Source organism: Notamacropus eugenii, chromosome 7 (genome assembly GCF_028372415.1).
Source record: "Notamacropus eugenii isolate mMacEug1 chromosome 7, mMacEug1.pri_v2, whole genome shotgun sequence".
Taxonomy (NCBI): Eukaryota; Metazoa; Chordata; class Mammalia; order Diprotodontia; family Macropodidae; genus Notamacropus; species Notamacropus eugenii.
Window position 1 is genome coordinate 9451258 of NC_092878.1, and position 21690 is coordinate 9472947.

Below are 21690 nucleotides of genomic sequence, written 5' to 3' on the forward strand. Positions count from 1 at the left end.
CAGAAAACAGACTTTGAGGATGGATGGGGAAAAGGGAAGAGAGAGAGAGACAGAGAGAGAGGAAGGGAAGCAGGGAGGGAGAGAGACAGAGAGAGAAACACACAGACAGACGGAGAGACAGAGAGATAGAGACAAAGAGACAGACAGAGATGGGGGGAGACAGGGAGACAGAGAGGGGGGAGACAGAGAGAGAGAGGGAGAGAGGGAGAGAGAGAGAGAAAGAGAGAGAGAGAGAGAGAGAGAGAGAGAGAGAGAGAGGAAGGATAAACTGGAAGAAAAGAGAATAGAGGAAAACATACAGTTTATAATCATGGCAGCAGATAGCAGATTGGATTAGAAACCAGAATCCAACAATATGTTGTTTACAAGAGACACACGTGAAACAAAAAGACAAACAAAGTTAAAATAAAAGACTGGAGCAGAATCTATTATACATAAATTAAAGTTAAAAAAGGCAGGGGTAGCCATCATGACCTCACACAAAGCAAAAGCAAAAATCAACTTAATTAAGAGAGATAATCGGGGGAACTACATTTTGCAAAAGGTACCATCGACAATGAGGTAATGTCACTTTCCTATGGCCATTAAATCTACTGGTGTTTAGATCTTCCAAAGGTTATAAATTCCAGAAGCAACTTGTTCTGAGAGAGGAGTATGATGGAAAGAGCTGAGATGAGTAGTGGGGCCTGGAGTATACCATGAGCCAAAGTACAAAGCCCAAGTGAAATAGCTTCTTTGATCATTATGTTATCCTAAACATCCCATTCATTGCTAAAGCTGGGGATTCCATTCAACAGAACTGAATGTTCAACATGACAAAAATGGTGACTTGAGTCCATAGCATTAGAGAAAACCCTAATAATTATGCCATTGGAGATGAGGGAGTAATTCCAGTAGTCATTCTGGGATTTAGTGAAACTCTGCAGAATCTGAGAACCCTAGAGAGGTAAATCATCTCAGTGTAAAAGAAGGGATCAGGGCAAGCCCTTGATCTACTGGACTAGGGCAATTCTCAGAGAGCTGGTCATGTACTGGGCTCTGTGGAGAAGGACATGTGCTCTGGCCTCTTGCTAAAGGACACACATGCCTGGCTCCATGGGAAGTGCTCTGGTCTGGTAGATGAAGTGGTTCCCCAATCACTCCTCTTAGGCCAATGAAACACTTTTGCCCACACACAGGGACAACTTAGGTCCCACAGGCAGGGTATTTCTACTAGCCCTAGTATGTCCTGAAATGACTGCTTGGGGGAACTATACCAGTGCAAGCAAACAGCTGATACTTGAATTTTTTTTTTGCTAGCTTACTCAACTGCACAAGTATACCTTGCTATCTCCCTTCCTCTAGCTGCCAGTCAATCAGGTATGCTCCATCTTCAATCCCAGAGTCAGCATGGTACATTAGAAAAAACAATGAATTTGCAGTCAAAAGACCAGGGTCCGAACTTGGTTCTGCCACTTACTAGTGGTATAACTTTGAGAAAGTCATTTAATCTTTGTTGGGCTCAGTTTTTCATCTGTAAAGTAAGGGGGTTGCCTCTAGGCTAGCTAGCCTCTAGGGCTTCTTCAAGTTCTAAATCTCTGACATCATTCACTAATAAGTAATCCTGTAGCAATGAATGGGATGTGTAGGATAACATAATGATCACAGAAGCTATTTCACTTCGTCTTTGCACTTTGGCTCATGGTATACTCCAGGCCCCACTACTCATCTCAGCTCTTTCCATTATAATTCTCCCTCAGAACAGGTTGCTATTAGGGAACTTATAACCTTTGGAAAATCTAAACACCAGTAGATTTAAAGGCCATAGGAAAGTGGCATTACCTCATCGTCTATGGTACCTTTTGACAAAACGTAGTTCCCCTCATTATCTCTCTTAATTAAGTTGATTTTTGCTTTTGCTTTGTGTGAGATCATGATGGCTACCCCTGCCTTTTTTAACTTCAACTAAAACATAATAGATTCTGCTCCAGTATTTTATTTTAATTGTTTGTCTTTCTATTTCAAGTATGTCTCTTGTAAACAACATATTGTTGGATTCTGGTTTCTAATCCATTCTGCTATCCTTTGCCATTTCATGGGTGAGCTCATAGCATTCACATTCATAGTTATGATTATTAACTGTATATTTTTATATCTAAAATCTAAAGGAATATATTGACTCCAAAGAATTCACAGTTCTCTTGGCCAATGTGTTTCCACTCTGCTTAGGTTCCAGTCTTGCTCCTCTTCTCAGCATATTCCCAAAGAATTCATTCCCTTGACATATAAACCAAATACATTTATTATAGTGAGCGTGAAAAAATCATTAACCTCTGGACAGCTTGAACCAAGAGAAAGGAGTGGAGAACTCAGCATTAAGAGGGGTCAACCTCCCCAACCCCATTCACCCTGTAATGAACTGAGCCATTAAAGAGAAACAAGTGAAAGAATCAGATGAAAGGAGGGCCCATGGGTTCCCACTGATAGGCATCTCAGAGCAGAAACCTTGAGCTGAATCTACCTTTTGTGCCCACTTTCTCAAGGACTGAAGGAATTCCATCAAAAAGATCGGTTTTTTTCCCTCCAATTTTCCCTCCTCATCCCTTCTCAGAAGATCACATTTGAGCCAAGTCTTGAAGGAAACCAGGGAAGTGGGTAGAGGGAGATCATGGTAAGAATGGGGGACAGTCACTGGAAAAACATAGAGTCAGAGGTTAGAATGTCATGTGCTGAAAACAGGAAGTTCAGTTCTGCTGGATCTTAGAGTACAAGGAAAAGAATGAGCTTTTGATCTAATATATAAACTATGTAAAGCAAAAGGGAGGGTACTATGTGGAGCTGGGGGAATATTATATTGTCCTTGGGCTAAAAAAATGAGTGGTGTTAATACAATGTGACTGTGGTTGATTAAATGCCCCAGAGACAAATGGGATAAGGAGGAGAGGGCAGGGATGAGTATCGGCTAGCCAACATACTCTCCACAGAGACACTCCATCTCTGGTGTTATACGTGCTTGTGGTAGAGTCTGAATTTTTAACCACTCCCTTCACCCAACTCTATCTTCTGTATTTTGTCCCCTTTGTTCTCATAGCATGGCTGACATACCCAAAGGACTTCATCAGTATACGATCCTCTGACTGCAAATTCATTGTTTTTCCCATATATGATGCTGACTCTGGGATTGAGGATGGAGCAGACTTGATTGGATGGCAGCTAAAGGCTGGAAGACAGCAAAGTTCACTTGTGCAGTTGAATGAGCTAGCAAGAAAAATAGTATATGGGCTCCACCAAATGCTCTCAATCTTAAGTTCATAAGGGGAATGGAAATCCATCTTACCCATCTCTGACTTTCTCTAACTTAAAGCTTCCATAGAGACTGTACTCAATTTGTGCCTGCTCTTGTTTGCATGAATGCATACATCAGTGAATAGATGAATAGATGAATGGAGGGAAAAATATTTATTAAGTGCTTATGATGTGCCAGCTACTGTGGTTAAGTGCTGAGGACCCTGTAACAGTCCAGGGACATTCCTGTACCGCAGGCCACATGACTGGTCCCCATCTTCATTTTTCCTTCTAGCATATCATCATTCCTCACCAGTTCAAGAAAGAGTTAACCAGAAAGACTAAATAAATATGAAACAAAGCATCTACCCTTTCAAAAATCCTGCCAGAGAGTGTGACATCCATGAGAACTCCGGCATTTTGCCAATGGTCCCCTAGAGGCTATTGAGTTTCACAGTTTCAGCACTTTTTGTGCATGGGATACCAGAGCAAACAGGAACTTGCTGTAAGTGAGAAGGTAGCAATAGCAAGAGTCACCCTAGGACAGGGGTGAGAACCCTGCAGCCTCGAGTCCATATGTGGCCCTCTCGGTCCTGAAGTTCAGCGCTGAATCCAAACTTGTCAGAACAAATGCCAAAAAGATTTTCCCAGATTCCACACCCTTGCCCTAGAGTCATTAAATTCATCATCTCTGGATCTGGAAAAGCCTATTATCGAAAGAACACAGTCATCTTCCCAACTGTTTCCACTCCCTTATTTTACCTGATTCCTGCTCCCAGTTGTACATGTACTACAATGGTACAAAGCTACGTAGACAAGAGATGTCTTATAAGTCATTTGAAAATGTGGACACTTGGATGATGATAGGTAATAGATCAGGGAGAACTGAAAAACAGAAGAGCCTGGGAGGGTCACCTTGGTGCCCATACAGCTCTGGGATAGGAAAGAGCAAAAGGATGATGAAGAAATCATGTACAAAAGATAAAGGAGAGCTGTGAGTTAGCAGGGAAAGTATTGAATTGGGAGTAAGATGCTTAGGGAGTTAATTAGATTATATAATTAGGAAGGGGGACTCATTTAAGAGATTTCTAGGTAAACAATCCAAACATCTATCTGTCTATGACCTGAGTGTTGTTTCTTCAGCAAATGTCAGGGTTGGGACACTTCTACGCAGCTTCCTTGCCAGCACAGCCCAGTGAACGTGACAGAAAACATATAGTACAAAAGCTAAGGAGACGTAGAAAAGAAAAGGGAGAGAGAGGTTCATGGCCACACAGCGCTAGAATTTCACTGTTGGACATGCCTCCTGGGACCTCAGCTTGTGCACTTAGAAGATGCTATTTGCTTCTCCTGGCAATTCTCCTAGACGCTGCCCTTTATACACCTGAGGAAGACCCATGAGACTTTGCCTTTCCAGGATGGTAAGGTGGAGAGTGAGAATTGCTGGAACCACAATGACAGCTTGGACTTAGATACCACTTTAAGGTTTGCAAAACACTTTGCATATACTGTCTGTTGACCTTTCAAGGTAGGTACTATTATTCTTATTTTACAGATGAGGAAACTGAGGTTAAGAAAATTTAAATGACTTGGCCTATGTCACATATGTTTAGGAAAACACAGGTTTTCCAGCTCCTGGGTCTAACACTCAATCCACTATACTGGGTAGTTGCCTAAAGAGAAATATGAAGGAAGAGCCAAAGAGATCTAACCTTGAAGTAGTGTTTGTCCAGTAACCCTGCTCGGGAGAATCATTGAAATTAGCTTCATCAGACTCTAGGTCCAGTACCACCATCCTGATAGGAAGGATTAAAAATAATCCTCTGCACTCGCTATGGGGAAAGATCAAGTTTCTTTGTTAAGTTCAAAACTGGCCTCAGACACTTACCACTTATGGGACCCTTGACAAGTCAACCTCAGTTTCCACATCTGAAAAATGGGGATAATAATAGAGCCTGCCTCCCAGAATTGTTATGAGGGTAACATGAGATGATATTTATAAGCTGCTTTGTAAACCTTAAAGCCTTATGTAAATGCTAGATTTTATCATCACCTTCATCATTCATCAGTCTCTGGGGCAGAGGTAGAAGCAGCAAAAATGGCCAGTAGGCGTAATGTTTGAAGGTGAGGCTGGCATCTCGTTACATGGTCCATATGCCTCCTAGGGCCCTTTAGACAAAGCAAAAGGGTTTATATTTTCTTCTTTCTGTAACATTTTGCCTCCAAAGAAAAGTCTCAGCCACTTTCTACTACACCATCCGGGAGTCCAAGGGGATAATCCCATTAACCTGACCTTGAAAATGGAGTGTCCTGGAAGCAAGACTTGAGACGAACCTGTCAAGGTTGAAACAAACAGAGGCTGAAATGTAGAAAGAGCATGGACGTTGAAGTCAGAGGACCTGGGTTCCAATTTTGCCTCTTGTATTTACTAAATGCGTAATCTGAGGCCAATCACTGGCTTAGAAATGAGAAGGTTGAAGGAGGAGCCTTCTAAGGTCCCTTCCAGCCAATCTATGATCTTATGGCCCTCTCTCCACCCCTACTTGTCCAAAGCTTCAGTCCCGGCTGGTTATATGTAAAAGGGGCCAAGTCACCACCCTCCCAGGCTTAGTAAACTCAAACAGATACCAAAAGGGTTTTTACTTGGAAGGTAAGGCTCTTCACTTTGAGTTAGATGTGAATAATAGGGACTGTGCTCCCCCTCATCCGATCTCAGGAGGTCTCTTGCTGGACCTCTAGTTCCAAGGAAAGAGAAGAAGGGACTTCTGTCTTCTCCCACTCTTTGGTGCACATAAATATAAAGGAAGAAGGAAGTAATATCTATGATGGTTTGTCATTTAGAAAACAATAGTGCAGGCCTGTTTAACCTCAAAAAGAGTTTCTCCCCCAACCCACAAAGGACTGTTTTTTGGCTAGTTAGTTTCTGTCAGTGGTTTTATAAAGTTCTTGACTAGGGAAGACAGGAGTTTCTCTGGGTCCCCCACCCTTACAATGTCAGTAAGACAATTTCTGCTGGGCTTCACTCACCAAGACCTTGTCTATACAGTTGACAATCAAACTAGTTTGGGTGTATTATCTGGCATCAGAAATGATGAAGAACTGCTTTAATGGAGTGGTAAAGGTCTAGGATTACCTTTCCTTCTCCTGGGCAATAAGGTGCCCTTTATAGTCACTTTGAATTATTCTTTCCTGGATGATACACAGCTAGTTTCTAAGCTAATAATCCTTATCTCTGGGTATAGCATGGAATATTGGAAAGGGTCCTATAGTTGAAAGGAAAGGGTCCGAATTCAAATCTCAATAATGTCATTTGCTTCCTCTGGTGACCACAAGTGCTCTAGACTGCAACTTTTTCATCTGTGAGATGGATTGGCCTAGATGATTTCTAAGATTCCACCTTAAAATTTGTGATCCGTGTATGATGTAACATTTTAATTTAATTAAATTAATTAATTGTTATGAATTATATATACAATACATTTATATGTAATATATTATATATAATAAACATACATTTATTATATAAGATATATAAGTAATATATAATAAACCATCTAATTAATTAATTCATTAATTGATTTAAATGCTTCTTTACGAAACATTTCCCCCAACAAACTTACTTCCAAATGCTCCATGGGTTGAGTCTACATCATTGTTACAACTATGAAGGGCTAGCAACAGGCGCTCAAAACTTTGCTTCTCACATCTTTGTTTCTGGCAAGCACCCATCTGGACTATAGCTCCTGGACTTCTGGTCATTTGGCCTTCTGACCTTTAAAAACTCACAAGGTGTTTGTGGCTGTTTAGTTGTTTCAGTTGTGTCTGTGACTCCATTTGGAGTTTTCTTGGCAAAGTTATTGTAGTGGTTTGCCATTTCCTTCTCTAGCTCATTTTATAGATGATAAAACAAAGGCAAACAGAGTTAAGTGACTCACCCAGGGTCATACAGCTAGAAAGCATCTGAGAATGGATTTGAACTCAGAAAGAAGAGTCTTCCTGATCCTAGGCCTGGCACTCTATCCACTGCACCGCCTGGCTACCCACTCACAAGGTTGTAGCCATCTCCAATTTTTTTCACTTAAAACAGAAATAAACAAGCATAAAGGGACAAAGCACAATTCTTACTCATAGGTCATATCACCTTTAACAGGGTTGGACAAAAAGGGATCTCGGAGAATCATGAGTAGAGCAAGTATTTTGTTCTCTGTGTTCTTCAGCATACCGTGTTCCCTTGCTGAGGACTTTGGCCTTACCACTGACCTGCCTTTGAGCGACAGTAGCACAACCATTTCACCCCACTCCACACTGGTAAATAACTTATCTCAGGAGGAAACTTAGGTTGAACTTTCCTTCCTGATATAGCAGGCCTAGAGGATGAGGCTGAAGTTGGATACAGGTGGGAGTAACCTATGCCAAGCAAGTTGGCTCCTTTTCCCCTTATGATGTCATTCAACCATAGGAATACGCTGGTGGCTTGTCCTTCCTGTTCTCTCCAGATGCTAGCTAGCTACATCTCTGACCTTGTGGTGGCCTTACCTTCTACTCACTGCTCCCTTCCCCAGAGTAGCAAGGGCACCAAAGAGAGGTTGGGTAGCAGGGGGAGCGATGCAGGATTTGGCTGCTTCATTCCCCTGCAATGAAGTCAAGTTGTATGAAGGTAGAAAACTTACTGCAGTCAGTCAACAATCCCTGATTAAGTACCTACCCTGTGCCAGGCGCTGTGATAAGCAGTAAGGATATAAAGAAAGGTAGAAAAACAAACAGTCCCTACCTTCGAACTTGGCAAGAGGTCAGAGAGCTCCAGCCTTTGCCAGTGCCCCTTCAGGACTCCCCAGGGCCTGGCCTCTTTGGCACTCTTGGAGCACCAGAATTCTTTGTGACTCTTCAAACTTTGAGCTGCTTGTAGAGCTTCTGACTTCCAGCTTCAAGAGAGAAAAAGGAAGAAGTCAACCCCACTTCAAGTCGTTGAAGGACAAGATTGTAGCAGGCCATGAGAGGAGCCAGCAGGTCCCATCATGCCCCTGTCTCCAGATTGCTTTGCTAGAGACTTCTCGGAGTTTCCCCTGAGGGGATATCAAGGATACTCTCTCCGCTGAGTTGAGTTACCTCACTTTCAATGGGACAGCTCCTCTCTGTATGGCTTGACATTTATTCTCCTATATATGTATATCCTCCCTCATTTCTGTCTTGCTCTGATTTGGATAAATGGATTTATTTGCTATTTAGTCTGTGTGTTCATTGTGGAACTGCTATTTAGTGAGAAAGGGGTCAAATCTTGGATGTAAAGCTTGGGATCCTCCTTCCCCCCACCCAAAATGACAAAGCAATAAGTAGTTAGCTTGAAACCAATAATATTCCCCTAGACTAACAATATTTAAAGGATTAGATAGATGTCATCCTAGTCCAGTAACCCCTCTCTCTGAGGAGAGCAGAAAGGCCTCCAGGCTCAACTTCCTGCCTCTGCTCCTGGCAGAAATTAGTTTCCTTGGAGAAGGGTCCAGGGAGAAGAGGCCACATGTGACCTTCTAAGTCCTTGAGTGCCACCTTTTGACTGAGTCCAAGTCTTATAGAACAAATCCTTTTATTAAGGGCCTTTGTTCTGTGAAGTTTGGATTCAATTAAAGGACTGCACTTGAGGACCTAGAGGACATGTGGCCTCGAGGCTGCAGGTTCTGCACCCCTGGTCTAGGCAGATGTCTATTCTGCCTCCCTTCGAGTCACATAACAACAGCCCTCTTGTTCACATGTGAGCTCCTTGCTACACATGGGACCACTCTCTGTATAGCTGGAAGCATTTTAAATGCCAAAGAGGGAATGTTGTATTTGATTTTGGAGGTAATAAGAAACCATCGGAGTTTACTGAGTGACAGTGGAGGAGACACATGTTCAGCTGGACACATTAAAGAAAATCACTTTGGTAGCTGAGTGGAGGTTGGATTGGAATGAGGTGAGACATGAGGGAGGGAGACCAATTAAGAGGCTATTTTGATAGTCTGGAGAGAGGTGAAGTAGGCTGACTCCTTATCTTAAATGGGCTAGGGTAATGGTAGTGGTAGTAATACATAATTTGTATCTGCTTCATTCACTCATTCAATAAAAATAAGACAGTATATGGTGCCATGCGCTATAAAAACTAACTTTTCCCATTTTAACTGATTTTCTTTTTAAAATATTGCTTTAATTTCCCAATGCCTTCCTCTTCCCCTCCCAATAGAAATTTCTTATAACAAGTAAGTATAGTAAAGCAAAACAAAGGGCAGCTAGGTGGTGCAGTGGATAGAGCGCCAGACCTGGGGTCAGGAAGCCTCATCTAGTGTGTGGCCTGTTTGCCTCAGTTTTCTCCTCTGTTAAAATGATCTGGAGAAGGAAATGGCAAACCACTCCATTCATGAAGGGTCAGACATAACTGAAAAAATTGGCTGAACAGCAATATATCCCCCATCGCGTGCCTGTAATCCACCAAGTTTCTACTAAAAGGATAAGACATGCTTCCCCTTTAGTCTCTGAAGTCACAATTAGTCACTGTATTGACCAGAATTTTGTTGTCTTTCATTACATAAAAAGTAAATGTTAAGAAATTTGGAAAGATTGCTTCCAACTGATCATGGAAGAGGTGGCATCTGAACTGGACATTGGAGAACGAGTTACATTTTAAAAGAGGAAATTTTGTATGTGGACATTCTAGGGAGAAGACAACAAAGTCTGGATTTTTATGCAACAAACAATGAAAGGTCATTGAATGTCTCCAACAGAGGGTGAAATAGTTAAAATACCATTTTAAGAAAATTAATTGGCAGCAGGGACAGGAATAAAAGGGAACAATACTCAAGATAGGGAATAAGTTAAAAGGCTATTGTAATGATTCATGAATGTGGTAATAAAGGCCTGAATTAGTGGCGCTGTAAGCTGGTAGTGCAGTGGCTAGAGTTCTAGGCCTGGAACCAGGAAGAATAGAATTTAAATCTGGCCTTAGACATTATTAATTGTGTGACCTTGGGTAAGTCACTTAATTTCTGTTTGCCTCAGTTTCCTCAATTGTAAGTGGAGATTATAACACCACCTATCTTGCAGGATGCTTATGAGGATCAAGTCAGATAATACTTGTCAAAAAAAAAGCACCTGGCACATAGTAGGCACCATATATTTTCCTCATGAGCTAAAGCTTCTCTGCTTTCCTTGGTCCCCTTGTTTCATCCTCTCTGGACTCTGTAGACCCCATTCTTCAAGAAGAATGATGGGTCCTTGATCTGCCATGTGTAGATAGATTCCAGACCAAAGTGCTGTAGTACCCTTCCACTTCTCTCTAAGCCAGGACCTCTTAACCTGGGGTCCATGAACTTGTATGGTTTGTTTGTTTTATAACTGTACTAATATGTAATTTGTTTCCTTAATATCCTGTGGAAGGCAGCTAAGCGGCACAGTGGATAACTGACCTGGAGTCAGTAAGACCTGAAGTCACTTACTAGCTTGTTCCTGGGCTAATCATTTCGCATCCATCTGCCTTAATTTCCACATGTATAAGATGAGGACAATAACAGCACTTACCTCCCAGGTTGTTGTGAGAATCAGATGAGGTATTTCTAAAGCCCTTTGCCAACCTTAAAGCATATATAAATACTAGCGGTTGCCTTATTTTCTTCATTTAAAAACATTATTTTGAGAGGCACAGATTTTGCCAAAGGGGTCTATGATGGAGATCGGGTAAAGAACCCCTGTTCTGGGCACTACTGATCTTTTGAGCTGAACTGAGGTAATTGGAGTAAGAATGGGTATTATTAGCTTTTGTTTCTATCATAGGAACACAGATTTAGAGCTAGAAGGTACTTCATACATCACATAATTCACTGCTATCAAACTCAGATAGAAACGGTTCCCTATGGGTCGCATATTGACTTAGAAAACCACAAACTAACATTATTTGTGATGGACTGTATTTAGTCATTTAGAGGCTCTAAGAAATGGAGCAACATTCCCAAGATCACACAGGTAGAAAGTAGAAGAGACAGAAATGTAATCTGGATCCTCCGTCACCAAGATGAGTATTCTTTTTGCTAAATGACGTGGAATAGGAAAAACATTTTGCAAAATGGATCCAGGCTATGGGACAGCTGGGTGGCACAGTGGATAGAGTACTGGTCTTGCAGTCAGAAGGACCTGACTTCAAATTTGACCTCAAACACCTACTACCTGTGTGAACCTGTAGAATAAGAATCCAGACTTGGTATTTTGTCTAGAGAACTAATGAAGAATGTTGCTCATGCCAGGCATGGTGGCACATACCTGTAATTACTCCCCCTGGTATGGTTGAGGCTGGTGTGGATCACTTGAACTCAGGATTTCTGAGCTGCAGTGGGCTAAAAAGTCAGTCAGGTATTTTTACTAAGTGTAGTATCAAAATTGTGAGTCTCTGGGAGGGCCAGTCACTGGTCTGCCTAAAGACAGGTGGACTGACCCCGGTGAAAAATGGAACACATCAAAGTTCCCAGGTAGATCAGTAGTGGGATCTGGTCTGTAGGTGTCAGTTGCATTTCCAGCTTGGGTGGTATAGGAAGAACCAGACTCATGATAGATAGATAGATAGACAGACAGACAGATAAATAGATAAACCAGTAGATAGACACAGACAGACACATGGACAGATGGATGGACAGACAGGTGGATGGATGGATGTATAGGCAGACAGATGAACAGACAGACAGATAGATGGATGGATGGATGAACAGATAGACAGACAGACAGATGAACAGACAGACAGACAGGTAGGTAGGTAGGTAGATAGATTTCCTGAAAGAGAGTGATGGACTCAGTATGTAGAATGAGACATACATTTTGGGATATGATCAATATGGGGATTTGTTTTGTTTATTGTAAGAGGGTTTTTTCCTTTCTTTTTTTTCTTTCTCAGTGGGGAGAAGAGGGATGGGTGGAAGGAAGAGAAAATAAATACTAATTAATTTTAAAATGTTAATGAACTGACCATCATAGCTGGTACAAACACTCAGTCCAAATAAACACTTTAATAGAGCTAGCCTGGCATACTGAACAGGACAGCCAACAGTCAGGAAGACTCATTTCTCTGGTGCAGCTAGTGCACGTCCACCAGCAAGTCATTTAATTAATTTCTCAGTACTCCAGACTGTTCTGCACAGCTCCACACTTGGCATTATGAGTTGCTGGTCTGGCCTGGTGGAGTTTTTTTCCACACCAGGACTTCCTCCACACCAAAGCAAACATAAGTTCATAGATTCAGAGCTGAAATAAACTTCAGAAGCTATCAAGTCCAGCTCTGTCATTTTTGCCCATGAACGAAGTGAAGCCCAGGGGAATTTGCCTAAAATCACACAGATAATTCTCATCAGAAGTAAGATTTGAACTCAGGTCATGGAATTTGATTCTAAAACCAGTAAGTGCTCTTTCCACTTTACCCTATGGCATTTCCATTTTACCACAGTATCTCAGCTCTGAATCCTTTCCCCTTCTGCCCCAAATAATCTGTCTAACCCAAATGAGTACATTTATGCCCATGTCTTTTCTCCCACAATCCACTTGGTATCCATCCCACCCTCTTGGACTGGGTCTCCAAAAAAGGGTCCATTCTGAACTAGGATCCCTGCCAGTAGTCTCAACCTCCTCTGCTGAGAAACACATCTTGACCTGGCTTCTAGCCCTCCTTTCAGCCCCCCACCTCCCTTGGAGCTAAGGGGGATCCTTTTGGGGAAGTTAGGACTGCCCTCCTTATTGTTCTGCATGGCTTTTAACCAACATCAGCTACTCTCTCCTGCTTCCTACAAGGAACAGCTCTTTGATCCCAGAATCATAGACTATTAGAGGAGGAAGGGACCTTAGAAATCTTCTGGTCCAAACTCTTCATTTTATAGGTGAGAAAACTGCGCGCACGCAGGATGCACACACACACACACACACACACGCAGAGGTGTGATGGCACTCTGAAGTCACACAAGGAAGGAGGAAGCAACCACAAGTATCAGACCTCTTGCCTCCAAATTCAAGATTCATCCCACCACCCCACATACTTGCTCAAATCCCTCTCAGTTTGCATTTGGGCAACATACAGTAACAAATTCCTAGCTGTCCCAACATGCCTCCAGGATTACAAAGCATACAAGGCTGTATGCTCTGTAAATCACTTTCGCATACAAGATTTCATGGGATACTCAAAACAACCCTGTGAGTCAGATAATGTTGTTGAACTGTTTCAATTGTATCCAGCTCCTTATGACCCCATTTTGAGGTTTTCTTGACAGATACCAGAGTGGTTTGCCATTTTCTTCTATAGCTCATTTTACGGATGAGGAAACTGAGGCAAGCAAGGTTAAGTGACTCACACAGCTAGTAAGTTTCTGAGGCTGGATTTGAATTCAAAAAGATGAGACTTGCTGGTCCCAAACCTAAGGCTCTATTCACTGCACCACCTAGCTGCCCCAACAGAGATAGTTAGCTGTCCATTGAACATACTGTTAAGACTTGGAGTCAGGAAGACCTGAGTTCCAGTTCTGCCTCAGATACTTCAATTATCTGGGTGACCCTGAACAAGTTCCACATCTACCTTGTCTCACTGGTAAATAAAGGTACTAATAACCTCTACCTCACAGGGTTAATCTGAGGATTAAATGAATTAACATGTGTAAAGCATTTGCAAACCTTAAAAAGTTTTATAAAAGATAGCTATTTGTTTTCCACCTCGTTTTTTTTAACAGATGAGGAAATCAAAGAGGTGAAACAACTTGCCAAACATCACAAAGTTAATCCATAACAGAATTAGGACTTTCTGCTGCCCACTCAGGGCAGCTAGGTGGTACACTGAATAGAATGCCTGGCCTAGTGTCAGGAAGACTCGAGTTCAAATTCAGTCTCAGACATCTACTAGCTGTGTGACCCTGGGCAAGTCACTTAACGCTGTTTGCCTCAGTTTCCTCATCTATTAAATAAGCTGGAGAGGGAAATGGCAAAGTGCTCCAGTGTCTTTGCCAAGAAAATCCCAAATGGGGTCATGAAGAGTTGGACAGGACTGAAAGGAATGAACAATGATGACATTGCCTAGTTAGAATTTCATAAGATTCCCTTGGCCTGTTGGGTCATTGACAGAGCAGAGGTATATGCCTCAAGAAGCACGTGGTTTTCACCTGCTCTCCCTATTTTCCCTCCTATGTGTGGGAGGGCAAGAGTGAAGGAAGTCCACCTGTCTTCAGGATAGGAAATGTTCAGGAAAGAAAAGGAAACTCAAGAAGAGAGCAGGGGATGAGGATGGATGATATATGTGTGTGTGGCATGTGTGCGTGCATGTGTGTGAAGAGACAGCAACCATGAAAGGTGGCTCTATATAAATGAACATTGAGGTCAGCTTTTCCAGCTTGCCTAGCAACTAACGGGATATCTTTGTTTGCAGATTCTACAGCCTTGAAGAACAAAGGAAAGGTAGATCTGGGATGTATTTATAAAACACTAAAGCTGAAAGAAGCCTCAGAAATCATCCATACATTTTTATGCATTGTTATTTGTATGCTGTCTCCCCCCTTAGATTGTGAACTCCTTGAGATCAGAGACTATCTTTGGCCTTTCATTATAACCTTAGCACAGTGCCTGGCGCATAGTAGGCACTTAAAAATGTTAATTGACTGACTCTTATAAACAGTCTCTTAGGGTATACAATATTATAGTTGATCAATCTCACCCATCTCCTGTTGATTTCTGTTGCTCTTCATTAGTTGTGATTCCAGAGAGAGCATCATTCTGTGACTTCGTCTCAGTTTGATCAGAGTGGCCATTATTGGGACTCTGTAGACACCTGCATATTAACCATGCCCCCAACACATGACATACAGTCTGCTAATGGGTCAGTAGGGTCAGCTGTCTGTAGGAAGGGCCTCATGTTTATGTCTCCCAACTCTGAAGCATTGCTTTTGACTGGGCTGGACATGCACAGGGAATGGAATACAGCAGAAATTTCAAACCTTTGTTATCTAAACAGCGCAAGTGGAGTCATCGCAAGTAGAAAGGGCATAGGACATAATTTAATAACTCATGGAAGCAGCAAGGCATAATTGTGGACAGCTGCAAAGAACAGACTGAGCTAGCAGGCAGCCCTTTGGAAACAACCAGCTCTTAAGGGGCAAAAGCTTCATATCCACCAGGAGTCCCAGGGTCAAAAATCTAAATAAGTAACAAGCTCTCCAAGGGGCAGATGTCATGTGTGCTACAGGAGAAAGGAAGGAAGGAAAGGAGGAAAGGAGGAAGGAAGGAAGAAAGAAAGGAAGGAAGAAAGGAAGGAAGGAAGGAAGGAAGGAAGGAAGGAAGGAAGGAAGGAAGGAAGGAAGGAAGGAAGGAAGGTAGGAAGGAAGGAAGGAAGGAAGGAAGGAAGGAAGGAAGGAAGGAAGGAAGGAAGGAAGGAAGGAAGGAAGGGAGGGAGGGAGGAAGGAAGGAAGGAAGGAAGGAAGGAAAGAAGGAAGGAAGGAAGGAAGGAAGGAAGGAAGGAAGGGAGGGAGGGAGGAAGGAAGGAAGGGAGGAAGGAAGGAAGGGAGGGAGGGAGGGAGGAAGGAAGGAAACATACTTATAATTGTTTACTATATAACAAGCACTGGGGGTACAAATGCAAGAGTGATCCCTACCCTCAAGGAGTGTATATTCTAACAGCAAAAAAAACACAACTAGGGTGGTGGCTGGGGAAAGGTGTTTTGGTTTCAGAAATTCCAGGTATGGTGGGTAGAGCCATGATAGTTGATTGGCTAATCTTTTCAAGTAGCAGTTGTGGTTGGAGGGTAATTTGGGAGGGTGGATGGCAAGGTCCAGTTGTCAAGGGAGTGCAGAGCAAGGCCAAGGTGAAATATGAAGCATAGCTGAAGGTGGGTAGATATGGGAGGTCATTGGACACACTGAGGATAGAGCAGGCTGGGAGTTCTAGGGCTAGGAGGGTTATGTTCCCCCAAAGGATGAAGCAGCTAGCAAGGTAAATAGTGAGAATATGGCCAGGGTAGAAATGACCCTGAATTAGTTTCATCCACGTTACAATATCACTCACCAGCGTTCATACTAGCTTCCAACATGGAAGATAGGAGTAGAAAGAGAGATTGATTTTTAACCAACTAAGTAAATCATATTATTCCTAACAAGTAGTATTATCTATTCCAGAGCAGTTTTCTTGAGAGATGATGCAGCCAATTGGCTTTAGTTGTGTAGTTAGTCAGTTCTGTCCAACTCTTTGTGATCCCATTGGGGGCTTTCCTGGCAAAGATACTGGCGTAGTTTACTATATCTTTTTCTGGATCATTTTATAGGTGGAAAAACTGAGGCAAACACAGTTGAATGACTTACCTAGGGTCACACAGCTAGTAACTGTATGAGACTGAATTTCAACTCAGGTCCTCCTGACTCCAGGGTTTGTGTTCTATCCACTGTGCCACTTAGATGCCCCCATCCACTTAAGACTAGATCCCCTTCCCCAGAAGAAAGGTGGATGGAAATGGTTTAAATGACTAATTCATGAGGGCAACCTCTGACACCCACCAGTCAACAAGCATTTATTAAGCATTTACTGTGCACTGTGCTGAGTACTGGGGTTACAAGAAAAGGCTAAAAACAATTATTTCCCTCAACTAGGGGAAGCAACATACAAATAACTATATTTCAGTCACTTTTCAGTCATGTCTGACTCTTTGTGATCCCCTCTGGAATTTTCTTGACAAAGATACTGGAGTAGTTTGCCATTGCCTTCTACAGCTCATTTTACAGATGAGGAAACTGAGGCAGGAAGAGTTAAGTGACTTGACAAGAGTCACGCAGTTAGTGTCTGAGGCTGGATTTAAACCCAGGCACTATATCCACTGCACCACATAAGAGCCCTATGAATAGCTATATACATATATACGTATATATTGTATAATACATACATACACACATGCACATACACATACATGTAAATAAGGATGTGCATTAACTATATATGCTATATATTTACTATATAAATTAACTATATGCATTTAACTACATATATTTCGTTATTAAAGCCATTTTGTTATTTCAAACCATGTGTTCTGATCTCTTAGGCTTTCTAGTCATATCATTTCATAGGTCACCTATAGATATAAACACTTGTCTTCTTAATTATAAATGGTTGTTCTTTTCATTTCTTTTTTCACGCTTTATTGCAATTGCTAAGATCTTGAAACTGATGGGTTTTTTTATTTGTTTGGTTTTTAAATTTATTTATTTAACTTTTAACATTCATTTTCACAAAATTTTGGGTTCCAAATTTTCTCCCCATTTGTCCCCTCCCCCCACCTCAAAACACCGAGCATTCTAATTGCCCCTATCACCAATCTGCCCTCTCTTCTATCATCCCTCTCTGCCCTTGTCCCCATCTTCTCTTTTGTCCTGTAGGGCCAGATAACTTTCTATACCCCATTACCTGTATTTCTTGTTTCCTAGTAGCAAGAACAGTACTCAACAGTTGTTTCTAAAACTTTGAGTTCCAACTTCTCTTCATCCCTCCCTCCCCACCCATTCCCTTTGGGAAGGCAAGGAATTCAATATAGGGCATATCTGTGTAGTTTTGCAAATAACTTCCATAATAGTCGTGTTGTGTAAGACTAACTATATTTCCCTCCATCCTATCCTGCCCCCCATTGCTTCTATTCTCTCTTTTGATCCTGTCCCTCCCCAAGTGTTGACTTCAAATTGCTGCCTCCTCCCACTGCCTTCCCTTCCATCATCCCCCCCACCCTGCTTATCCCCTTCTCCCCCACTTTCCTGTTTTGTAAGATAGGTTTTCATACCAAAATGAGTGTGCATTTTATTCCTTCCTTTAGTCAAATGTGATGAGAGTAAACTTCATGTTTTTCTCTCACCTCCCCTGTTTTTCCCTCCACTAAAAAGTCTTTTGCTTGCCTCTTTTATGAGAGAGAATTTGCCCCACTCCATTTCTCCCTTTCTCCTCCCAATATATTTCTCTCTCACTGCTTGATTTCATTTTTTTAAAGATATGATCCCATCCTCTTCAATTCACTCTGTGCACTCTGTCTCTATGTGTGCATGTGTGTGCATGTGCATGTGTGTGTGTGTAATCCCACCCAGTACCCAGATACTGAAAAGTTTCAAGAGTTACAAATATTGTCTTTCCATGTAGGAATGTAAACAGTTCAACTTTAGTAAGTCCCTTATGACTTCTCTTTGCTGTTCACCTTTTCATGCTTCTCTTCATTCTTGTGTTTGAAAGTCAAATTTTCTTTTCAGCTCTGGTCTTTTCATCAAGAATGCTTGAAAGTCCTCTATTTCATTGAAAAACCAATTTTTCCCTTGAAGGATTATACTCAGTTTTGCTGGGTAGGTGATTCTTGGTTTTAGTCCTAGTTCCTTTGACTTCTGGAATATCATATTCCACACCCTTTGATCCCTTAATGTAGAAGCTGCTAGATCTTGTGTTATCCTGATTGTATTTCCACAGTACTTGAATTGTTTCTTTCTAGCTGCTTGTAATATTTTCTCCTTTACCAGGGAACTCTGGAATTTGGCCACAATGGTCCTAAGAGTTTCTCTTTTTGGATCTCTTTCAGGCGATGATAGGTGGATTCCTTGAATACTTATTTTATCTTCTGGTTCTAGAATATCAGGGCAGTTTTCCTTGATAATTTCATGAAAGATGATGTCTAGGCTCTTTTTTGATCATGGCTTTCAGGTAGTCCCATAATTTTTAAATTGTCTCTCCTGGATCTATTTTCCAGGTCTGTTGTTTTTCCAATGAGATATTTCACATTATCTTCCATTTTTTCATTCTTTTGGTTTTGTTTTGTGATTTCTTGGTTTCTCATAAAGTCATTAGCCTCCATCTGTTCCATTTTAATTTTTAAAGAACTATTTTCTTCAGTGAGCTTTTGAACCTCCTTTTCCATTTGGTTAATTCTGCTTTTTAAAGAATTCTTCTCCTCATTGGCTTTTTGAACCTCTTTTGCCAGTTGAGTTAGCCTATTTTTCAAGGTGCTATTTTCTTCAGCATTTTTTGGGGTCTCCTTTAGCAAGGTGTTGACCTGCTTTTCATGATTTTCTGGCATCTCTCTCATTTCTCTTCCCAGTTTTTCCTCCACCTCTCTAACTTGATTGTTAGAGATTGAGCTCTTCCATGGCCTGAGCCCATTGAATAATTTATTTTGGATGTTTGGGATACAGACGCTTTGATTTCTATGTCTTTCCCTGATGGTAAGACTTGTTCTTCCTCATCTGAAAGGATGGGAGGAGATATCTGTTCACCAAGAAAGTAACCTTCTATGGTCTTATTTTTTTTTCCTTTTCTGGGCATTTTCCCAGCCAGTTACTTGACTTCTGAGTTTCCTCTCCACACCCACCTTGCCTCCAGTTCTGCCCAGCTAGTGCTTGGGGGCTGAGATTCAAATGCTGCTTCCCAGCCTCAGGGCTTTTGGTGGGGGTGGGGCTGCTGTTCAGTGTGAGATTAAGTTCAGGTGCTCAAGTCGGGGCAGGGCTGCCACAAGGGGCTTAGTTCCCTCAGGGGGTTTATGCAGAGACCTTCAAAAATGGATCTGAGCTCCTGCCTGCTTTGGGATACCCTGTCTGCTGCTGCCTCCACTGCTGCCTCCCAAGGGGGCCTGGGTTATGGAGACATCCCGCTCCCCTCTCGGCAAGCTGAAAAGACTGTCTCACTGACCTTTGGTGCCTGTGGGTGGATGGACCTGCTCGGCCACTGGAGATTCTGTCCCTGAATCCTGCTCGGATCTGCTCCTCTCAGTGCTGCCCGGCCAAGGCAGGGCTGGGCTCTGCTCTGGGTCCAGTGCACGATGGACCTTTAGTGTCAGTTTTTCCAATCTCTCTGGAATAGAAATCTTCTCCACTCCATTGTTCTGTGGCTTCTGCTGCTCCAGAATTTGTTGGAAGTTCTTCTTTACAGGTATTTTATGGGCTGTGGGTTTGGAGCTAGCATATGTGTGTCTTTCTACTCTGCCATCTTGGCTCAAGAATTGAAACCTATGTTAAATAGCAGTGGGGAGAGTGGACATGCCTACTCAACCATTTTTGGGATGGGATAGTCTAATGATATTCTAGAATCTAGTGATTCTCCATTGTTTATAATGCCACATCATGGTTTTGAATATACACTTTTTGTCATATTATGGAAAGATTATTCTATTCCTATGTTAAAAACACTTTTTAACATAAGGGTTGCTATTGCTAAAAAAAAGAAAGAAAGAAACTTCAAAGAATAGGAATCATGAATGAATTGTAAAATAGGAAGAAAAAAATGGGCTGGGCACATGTTGAAAGTGAAGGTGACAGGTGGAAAATCAGAAAGTTCCAGTGGTGTTCTTTTCATATCAAGAGAAAAGAAGAAGGTCTCCAGTATACAGGGTGGAACACCTGTAATGAAATTATGGGAGGAAAGAGACAAGAGTCTCACCAGATGGACAGGTATGAATGGGTTGCAATCTGAATCACTGAACGGAACTTCCGGGTTGATATGATCAAAACTTCAACTAAGGACTTTTAACATCAATGAGAGTACTGTATTTCATTGGAAGTTTTTTCTTCATCTAATGATGTAAGCATGAAGACTTTGTTTTTTCTCTCATTAATATGTTTCATTATATTGATTGTTATTGATTAAAGTCTCCACATTTTGTTCACAAATATGCATGACCATAGGAAAAATATTTCAGATGTCCTGCTACATTATATTTGAAAATTTTTGATTTAGTACTTTTTCCTCAGAATTCTTTTTGTTCACTCGATTTAAACCATATTTATTACACAATAGGATTCGAGTAGCCTGCCATCTTTCTCTCTATTTCAAAATGGTCTATATAATATAGGAGTTACTAGAATTTATTTATCAGTCCATCTGACTCTAATATTTTGTCAGGGAAAGTTTTTAATGGCCTGCCAGTTTTCTTTGTAAGATTACTCTATTTAGCTTATCTATTTCTTGTATTAGTGTAATATTAAGGAATTGATCCTAGGAAGCTGGGTCATTGGGTCCACTCCTTTCTCAACTAAGAGACCCATCTTCTCCTGACCCAACCACGTGGTTTGGACTGGGTTCAGTCATGAATAGCCTGGCCTCCAATGAGAGGAGTCAGGCTGCCTTTTTTCAAATGCTTTGGCTCATTGTTCTCCCTCCTGGAGCTATGAGTTTATTCCTTATATTCTCTAGCTCTTGGGCATGCAGGGAGGACTAGCACCTCTGGTGGGAGGGCTTGCTGAGCTCTCTTCAGGGTTGTTCATCCTCCTTTGATGTCTCCCTGGGACTCAACTCTCACCTGTGGCTCCAAGAAACTGTACCTGGAAAGTGGTCACATCCCTGAGAAACTATCTCAAGAGACAGGTTAAACCAGTTTGAGGGTAACTGACAGGACTCAAACAGTAGGTGAGTTAGGGGTGTCTATCACAAGCATGTGAAGATGCGCCCCA